The following is a 9,123-nucleotide window of genomic DNA, read 5'->3' as shown; positions in this document are numbered from 1 at the left end:
CAAATCTATCATATTAGCCAAAATGAGAAAACCAAGTAATTACCACATCAAGAATTTAGGAAGTAAGACAGCATGAGTCTTCCTGCATAGTGAAGGAAATGGGAATTTAAAGTGCCACTTATGAAGGCATCTAAAGTAGTTTGGAAAATTAAATGTGCATAACTGATGGCAAGCAAACTCTTCCCTAAGTGTATATATCCTGAAAATGTATTCCATACTTTCATATTGGACTTTTGTATATATTATAGATTCCTACAAGCTGGAGGCAAATTGGCCATGTGCATATTGAAGTAAACATAAGTAGGAGTTGGGAAATAATGACAGCCACTTACTAAGAACTTGCCATCTTTCAAAGTTATATCAGATGATGCCTAAATTCTTAAGATGAACCTATCTCTGTCTTATCTGTTTTCTCAGTGTTCTGTGGTAAGTAGAAGTTAGGTTGGGTACTCAAGAGTTAATGCTGCTCATATCTGAAGGTGAAGAGCAAGCAGAATTCCTTCTGCTTCAACAATCCCAGTCTGTTCTTTTCTATAATTTCCAACTGTGTGGGTGAGGCCCAGCCATTTTATAGAAGACAAGCTGCTTTATTCAGTCTACTGGGTTGAATGTTAATTGCATATTTAAAATATTATACAGCAAAATCAATGCTTTTGTTTGACTAAAATCTAAGTACTCTGTCATAGCTAAAGTGACATATAGAATTAAGCATCAGAGAGATGTCAAGGGAAAATATTTGTGTTGTAATCCTGAAGTAATTCAAAACCATGATTCTGTATAGCTTCTTTTTAAAACTTCCCATTTTGAAACAATGCGCATACAATTATTAAAATGCAAACACATACATTAGTTCCATTTTTAGTAAAAGAAGAAAAGCAACCAGTATCTAGAACTTTAAGCCCAAAATTAATGTGTCAAAATTAATTATTCTGAACCTCACATTGCCATGAAATCAGAAAATACATAGTATAATGAAGAAAAAACAATAGTGGTGACAGAAGTCCAATGTTTGTGGAATGTTTTAATCTGGTATTTAGTAGAAAGGTGAAAATAAAATTCATTACGTTATTTCTTTAGCTGGCAGGCCGTCATAGCATCACCTCTTCTCTTGATTATTGCACCTTCATTGGCCTGTTTGTCCACTGTGTCATCCTGCATTTATCATCTCTCATCATTTTTTGCCCACTTCACACTATTCTCGTTGATAAAAAGTGATTTCTGAAATTCTATTTCAAATAAGAACTTTCCTGGTAATTCCTATCCATCCTAATTCTAATATGAAATTTGACCTCTGATTTTGTCTTTGCTCAGAGTAGCTCATTAAATATCTGAGTTTCCATGTTTAAGATGGTCTAGTAGAGCTATTTATATCATACATGCTGACAATGAAAGTTTTGTGTTGTAAATATAAGTGACTTGAAATCTCAAACAGAAAATTCAAGTCAAAAATTAAATACTCAATGAGTTATCAAATCCTAATAACAAATGTCATTTGCTTTGGTCACTAAATCTTCAGGGATGGAATGAGAGAAAAAAACAAAATCAAAACCAAAAACAAAGAAACAAACAAAAAACAGAAAAGATCTGAGTAATTCATAGGAACCTTTGAAAGATAATAGCAAACTGAATTATGTCTACTTTGACTTATTTCTAATTTGTTTGCCCCTTGATTCAATTGTATTTTATTTCTTGATTTCCTGTAATTAAGAGACTGAGACAAAAATATAGAAAGAGAAAAATACAAGGTTTGGGGTAAGTTGAGTTGATTACACAACACCAAATAGCCTTGAAATACATACAAGTAACAAGTATATTGTACTCATGTATTTAGGACTATATGTATATATGTGCATATATATATATATATATATATATGTACACATATATGTATATATATATATATATACATATGCCTATTATTTATTTAAAATACATATTGTATACATTTTCATATTTTCCGATATGTAAATATATCTGTGTGGGTGAGTGTGTGTGTGTGTGTGTGTGTGTGTGTGTGTGAGTTATCAAAAAAGAGGCCAGGAATTTAGAAAAGAGTGAGGAGGGATATATAGGAGCAATTTCTGGAGAAGGGTAGGAAGTAGAATAATATATGATTGAAATATAGCTCAAAATTATTAAAAGATAAAAGAATAAAAATAATGATTTTCACTTGAGAAAAATTAAGTGTGTTTTTAGAAACATTTTAATTGTTTTTCTTTTTTTCTTTTTAATTATTCTAACAACATTTGTTTTCTTACCATGTCTTATATTTGGTTTGAAATTTTTTCAGTTACATTCCTAATCACTCACATTCTTAAAAAGCTTGTTTACCATTTCTAGATAAACACACAAAAAAGCATAGAAATGTGAGACTCTCCTTCTTTTAAGCCTCTTCTTCATGATACAACTTACACAAGGACATGTTAGAAGTTACAAGAATCCTAAATTAAAGAAATCAATAATTTTCAGGTTTTTATTAATTGTTATTTACTTTACATCCAGAGCTCAGCTTCTCCTCCCTCCTCTCCTCTCAGTTGCTTTCTTTTATGTCCCCTCCTTTCCACCTATCTAATCCTCCTCTTCTTCTTATATCCCATGAATAGCAATTCCCCATGGCAAAGAAGCTGTAGTAAGACTCAGTTCATCTTCTTCTATTCTTGGTCCTTGAAAATCACATAACATGTATGGAATCCAGTTTGCCACCTTTAACCTTTCTGATCTAGAACATAAAATTTGATCTTGTGTAAAAATAGGTTCATGCTACCTATTAAAAAGGGGGAGCTAAAGAAATAAAATGAATTATATATGATATAAAATGAAGCTAAATAAATACATGCATTTATTTACTATATTTATTTATTAAATGTATTTACATATTTATTTATTAAATATATATTTGTCTTCATTTTACTAAACATTGATTTTATTGATATAATATTGAAAGGGTCCACAGTGAAATAGCACAAGTCATTCTTTCACTTCCTATAAAATGTCACAATCCTGCTTCTTACAATGCTGGTGGGAAATCCAATTTATTGTCATATATAAAGTTTCTTTTACTTAACATAGATTGAGGATATGACAAAATAGTTTAATAATTGCATTTACTGCCTTCTAAACTATGTTTTACAATGGTAAAATCTGCATCTACCTTCTATATACAATTTTTCCATCTACTAGCATAGAGTGCAGCAGAGTTGTGATATGCATGTGTTAAATGATTAAATACAGATCTCAGAGCTTGCACTGCAGAGATCTAAGCTTTCACAGGAAAAGATAAAAGTAAGAAATGTAGCATAGCTTTAACCAAAGTACAGAGAGTTGAACTTTGAATTCCAGAGAAGGTTTCCTGTGGAATTTAAGCCATGGATAAAGTATTCAATAATGAGGAAGGTTTACCGAGGAAATCAAAGTTTGAAGACTTTTTAGCAGACTGGAGACTGGATACAGGTGATGGCATTCATTACATGAAGGCAGGGCTTAGGAGCCTGACTGACTTATAAGCTTTAGTAATCTGCTGAAATAGTTTAAGCAGATAAGAGACTAATTTTCTACTCAAGAGTCAAAATTAAAGCTAATAGAGCCTCTGGATTTAGTTCAGAATTCATATTTAAAATAAATAGAAAATGTCTTTGTTTAATTTTCTGGATGTAAGAGTACAAAGAAAAATAACTTTATACAGTGGATAGGATACAATAGGCCTAAACTAGAAAGTATTATCATGCTTGGGATATATTATAAATGAGATTTTGGTGACTAGTATCCACATTTCCATGCACAATTGTTTACTATTTAACTAGATAAAATTATTTCCTAGGGGAAAATACTTTATAAAAACAGATAATTTATCAAGTTTCTCTACCAAATTGATGTATACTTTTTAATGACCTCAGGATTTCCATTATCATTTATTGACCCACCTTATCTTGCTTAGTTGAGTTCCATTTGCTGGGACTCTGTGGAGAGAAATGCACCAAGAAACTTCTGTTGGTATACTGTGGCTTTTTTTCTTTTCCTACTTCTGAGGACTTACCCTGATTGGCAGAGTGAGAGTCACATGAAGTTTTGCTAAGTCAGACTCACAAGTTGAGGCAAGACACATGGTGAGGCAGGACCAGTGAAGGACATGTGATGTTTGGAGGGATGTAAATAGAACTCAACAGAAAGTGGAGGAGGCTGATGTTGGCTTGCTTGCATAACTAAATGCTTTTTAGTCTCCTGTCTTCATTAATCTTCTCTTCACTGAGAGAGGCACCGCCAGTACTATTCTTGGCATTCCTGGTCAGGTTACTTCTTCTGACTTAGACTGAAGCTGAGGCTTATATCTGCTAGGGAGTGCTACTACTGCTGATTTGTGTTTGCTATCCTGACTCTACTGGACTGCACTGCTGGACTGCTCATAATAAGCTAAAAAATAGAAGAAATGAAGGCAATCCACCTCATGATACTTTCTGTTATATATAAAAACTGATTAATTAATATGCATTTTCATAATGATTAAATAGCACCACAGATGACTCCGTCTGTATCAAATCCTTCTTCTGATTGTCACTTGATTAATCCCTCTTATATTGTATTTCTATTAATTATTTAGTTATATAAATTCAGAGAATTTCATGCATCTTTTTTCAAATTTCGAAGTCATCAGTCTATCTAATTGATGTGCATTTGAACCCCTGGGGACCTTTTTATTATCATTTTTATTTAACACATACTAAGACCATATGATTTTTTAAATTCTGTGTGATATTTTAGAACTTGTATCCAATGTATATGTTCCAACTAGAATACCTGCCCTAATCATTGCTTCAGATGTTTTGAGAATTGTTTTTAACAGGAAATATGTTCTGTTTGCTTAAGTTGTTTTCTAACTGAGTTTACTAATCTTTAAATCATATGTTTCATTCCTGTTACCTTGGCAATGAGGAACTTGTGTTCCTGGTAACATTTAAAACTATGTCTGAATAAAAGGCAATATGGAATTTAGTATAAAAATGCTCTAAGTGCTACATAGGGTTTAGGTACTATATGAGAAAATTTTGTTCTAAATATCCTTATCATCATTCTAAGTGAGCTAAACTAATAACAGGAAAAAAGTGTTTACAAGATAGCTTAGAAACCCAAGATTCTTTGTTAGTTTTCTTGTTGATGGGATAAGTTACCTTGACAAAACTAACTTGGGTCTGTGTGTTTTGGCTCACAGAGTGATGTCTCAGACCATCACATTTGGTAGGAAGTTTATGAGAGCTGGGTACATTTCATGTATAGCCAGAAAGCATAGAGCAATGAAGTTCCAAACACAGTGAAGAAAATTCTTCATAGTTAACCAGAGGATAACCTAATGAATAAAAATACTTGCTACTTCATCAGTTACTAAAACAAATTAATTTTTTATTTACCTTTAGGGTTTTAAAACCATTTGACAAGTTACCTGGGAAAATCTGGGGATTTGTGTCAGTTGCTAATACAAATAACTTTGTCTGAGTACAGCCACAATGCAACAGTGAGAAGGCCTTAGACAATAATTTCTCACATAAATCTATACAAAAGGTAGAAAAAAATGAAAGCTGGAACGAAGTAGGATAATTTACAGAAGAATGAACCTCAGCTCAAAGATAGTGGCTACAGAAATTTCTAAGGTGTCACTGTGTAAATGGCTATAAAAGATGATCCCTATACTTCACAGATTATAGTGATATCAGGACACTATTTTTTGGATCAGGATGTAACTCCAATATCTCAAGAAATATTGTTCTTCCAAAGTATTACATTTCAGGTACACTATATAAAATGTTGAGAAGCAGAAGTATTGGCAAAATGTTTCAACAAAAGATGGATTAACTGAGACATATGTGTCACTTAAGTGTGAGGCCAAGATAAAAGGAAGGTAGACATTAGAAATTCCTGGAGACCACCATGAGGGAGCCAATGATTTCTTGTTTTACTTGAAGACTTAATAAATTTATGAAGGCTCTGGGCAGTTTAAGGGATTATTTGTACAAAGAAAAGAACACTATGAGCTATTTTTCTATTGTTTAATGTTTTGTTTATGTTTTATTGAACAACACTTAGGAGGACAATTTCCTCAGGTGTTTCATTAATGAGTACCAATTTTATTAATTAAATCCCTTCAAATAATTTGAAGAACAATTATAAATTAAAATATCTAATAGAATAGTGAATGCATTTTCATGTTGTCTAAAAAAATAGTTGGGAGGCTTATGTCTGAAAAATAAAGGGCTTTATGTAGCATGTTAAAGATGGCAACAAAGAAAAGGTGTGGAAAACACATCTGTGATGTCATGCAGCTGCACACTGCTACAATACATCATTCTTGTCTAGGTTTCTAGAAGTGTAAGGCTAAAGAGAATTCATCCAAGTAGTGTATTGTTTTCCTAGAGAAAATTTCCATATATTAAATTCTCTTTCCTAAGGAGTGGTACTTCAATATGCCAAGTACCAGCCCAGGCGTGAGATAAAGTCTTATGTACAAGGTGTTATGGAATTTTAGAAGAAATGACTGGACATCAATCATGGGGTACAAGCTGACAGCTTTATAGTCTGCTCAAGATACCTCTCTAGATAGCTCTCGACATAACTCTTGGGTTTTCCACCCAATGTCAGAAAACATGCTAGACAAACTCTAAAAGAAGAATAACAGCTTTTTGGATAGTTCTTGGGTTTTTTAGAAAATTTTCTAAACAAAATTCTAAAGGAGCTGTGTGTGTTCTCTAGGTAGCTCTCTCTGGGTAGGTTTCTCTAGGCATATCTTCCATGAAGAGCAAAGCCCAGTTTTTATTTACATATCAATTCAATCAATTAACCCAGGTTCTGTTTTGATTATATCATGAATCAGCGTTTTATGACCTTAGCCAATTGAGTCTTAGAAAAAGACAGCAAGTGCATTTGTTTATTATTATTATTATTATTATTATTATTATTATTATTATTATTATGATGTGTGGGGCAGTGAGACGTGCACAGAAAGCCTAGTCCCAGAGCAAGCACAGGCCTTGAACCCTGGTGACCCAGTAGGTGATGACTTTCTCTACAAGGGACAGCAAATGTTTGGCCACGCCCCCTGGGCCCTTGGCTCCTGTCAGAACTATAACTTCCCATAGTCAGCCCCCCCACCCCCCTGCAGAGACGTGTGTGGCCATCAGTCACATAGGTAATACCCCAGGCTCCTGGTATTCTGTCTGGTCTCCACCCCCAATGTTATCTGGCAACAGCCAGGTTGACCTAGCCCACTATAAAAGGAGCTACTTTTCCTCTCCTCTCTCTTGCTCCCTCTCTTACTCTCTTGTCTCTCTTACTCTTGCTTCCTGCTTGTTCCCTCTCCCCCATTCCCTTCCCCCCTCTCTCCATGTGATCATGGTTGGTCTCTCCGTCTTTACTCTTCTCCCTTTCTCTGCCTTTCTGCAGTAAGTGCCTTAAAACTATGGTCTACCTCTTCTCATTGGGATCCGTCATGCTGGAGCAATGGAGCAGGTCTTCCCCTAAGGAGCTGCACATTCAACCTCTTTCTGGAAGCCTCTCAGTGTGCCGAGATGGTCTGCACCACCCAAGCTGCCCACCTGAGCAAGTCTTGGACTTTCTTATCTGTTTGACCAAGCCAGAGGTCCCTCCTCCCTGCCCTTTTCCCTTCAGCATTGGCCAGAGTCCATCCACAGGCCCACATTCCATTCTTAGGTCTTCTGTGGCATTCAGCAGCAGCTGCGGTGCCCAAGAATAAAATCCTGCCAGTCTTGGCCTCCCACCCTCACCCCCACCCCCATCCCCACCCCATCCCTACCCCCACCCCTACCCCTACACCCTGCCAGGCCACTGCATTCTCTGGGGCCTCAAGTCTCTCAAAGGTTAAGTGCATCTTCTCTCTTCATAGCACATAAACTCAGAAATTTACCTGCCTTTATAATCACAATCAATGAGCATAGCTGAGTGGGATCTTGCCTTGCCCTAAGATCACCACTCCTACCATGTTTGAAGAGCAACTCCCTCTCTCCCAGACTAGCCTTGAATTAAGAAATCTGCTTGCCTTTGTAAAAATAAACAAAAATCATAGCTGGGTAGGATCTTATCTTGAGATCATTACTTTCTTACATCCCGGTGCCTCTTTTATTACTTGAACCTTTCTTCTTGTTTTTTGATTTTTTTCTTTCCCTTTACTGACTAATTAGTGCAGTTGCCTCTGTTCTTTCAGGTTGTTGAAAACCCTCATACAATTCATATTGCATCCTTATATTTTGCATAGCTGAAAAATCTTGTTCATATGCTCTTGAATTCATGTTTTCAGTTCTTCCTCACAGACTTAAGGGCTGTAAGAAGATAATAGGACTTACCATTTTGCTGAGGAATATAGACACATTCTTGCTTCCCTGCATACTGCTGTTTCTGGTTATCATGGAGTCATTCTCCTTGGCAGGCAGAACATTTCTTGAAGGAAAAACATGAAGTAAAATGTCTACATTAATATAACAAGCTTTATGCATAGCAACTGTCAACACTTGTGAAGGCCCATGCCCTTCTGGCTCTACTTCAGGGACAGGACTTGTGTCTCATAGTCCCTTCTGCTACCATGCAGAATTTGGCATGAATGCAGATCCCTTCCCCCAAACAATGTTACTAAATAAGAAGTTAGTTTCAAATATGTTTTGTGATGTTGAATGAATGGTAGATAAAGAACACTTTAGTCAATTTCTACTGTTTTAATTAAATGCCTGGGGGGGTAATTATGAAGAATACCATTGTATTTTAATGATCCAGAAAGGTGGAAGCCCAAAACTTATTGACATGTCAGTGTGCTAGGTACCTGGTAAGGACTGCTTTCTGCTTTGAGAATACCATGGTATTGTTTGTACTTAAATCTATGTGCTTGTTAGCTCAGTACTTCATGAGTATTGACTGATCTATACTTTTCAGGTTTGTTATGTTACTTTGTATTATATTGTGAAATACTGCCCCAAAAGTCCAGTTGACCCCTCAGATGAGGAAATCCTCATGTACACGACGTGATGCAATGAAATCTTACTCCTTAATTTAAAACAATTGGCTGAATAATGACACCTACAGTCTATAGCAGGACAGAAAAGAGATAGGTAAAATTTGGTTCCTGGGATTGAG

At 35.3% G+C, this 9,123-nt stretch overlaps 1 non-coding gene across 1 annotated transcript; it reads right to left on the bottom strand.

Annotated features, from left to right (window-relative positions):
• Nucleotides 1-6,601: 6,601 nt before the first annotated feature.
• On the bottom strand, nucleotides 6,602-6,663 carry LOC115029436 (U7 small nuclear RNA). Its single transcript, XR_003835015.1, has one exon. It is a non-coding gene; the product is annotated as a U7 small nuclear RNA (small nuclear RNA).
• Nucleotides 6,664-9,123: the final 2,460 nt, after the last annotated feature.

Source organism: Mus caroli, unplaced genomic scaffold (genome assembly GCF_978045245.1).
Source record: "Mus caroli unplaced genomic scaffold, Mus_caroli_1 scaffold_16, whole genome shotgun sequence".
Classification (NCBI taxonomy): Eukaryota; Metazoa; Chordata; class Mammalia; order Rodentia; family Muridae; genus Mus; species Mus caroli.
The sequence above is the reverse complement of the archived record's forward strand: the minus strand, read 5'-3'. Positions and strand labels throughout refer to the sequence as shown.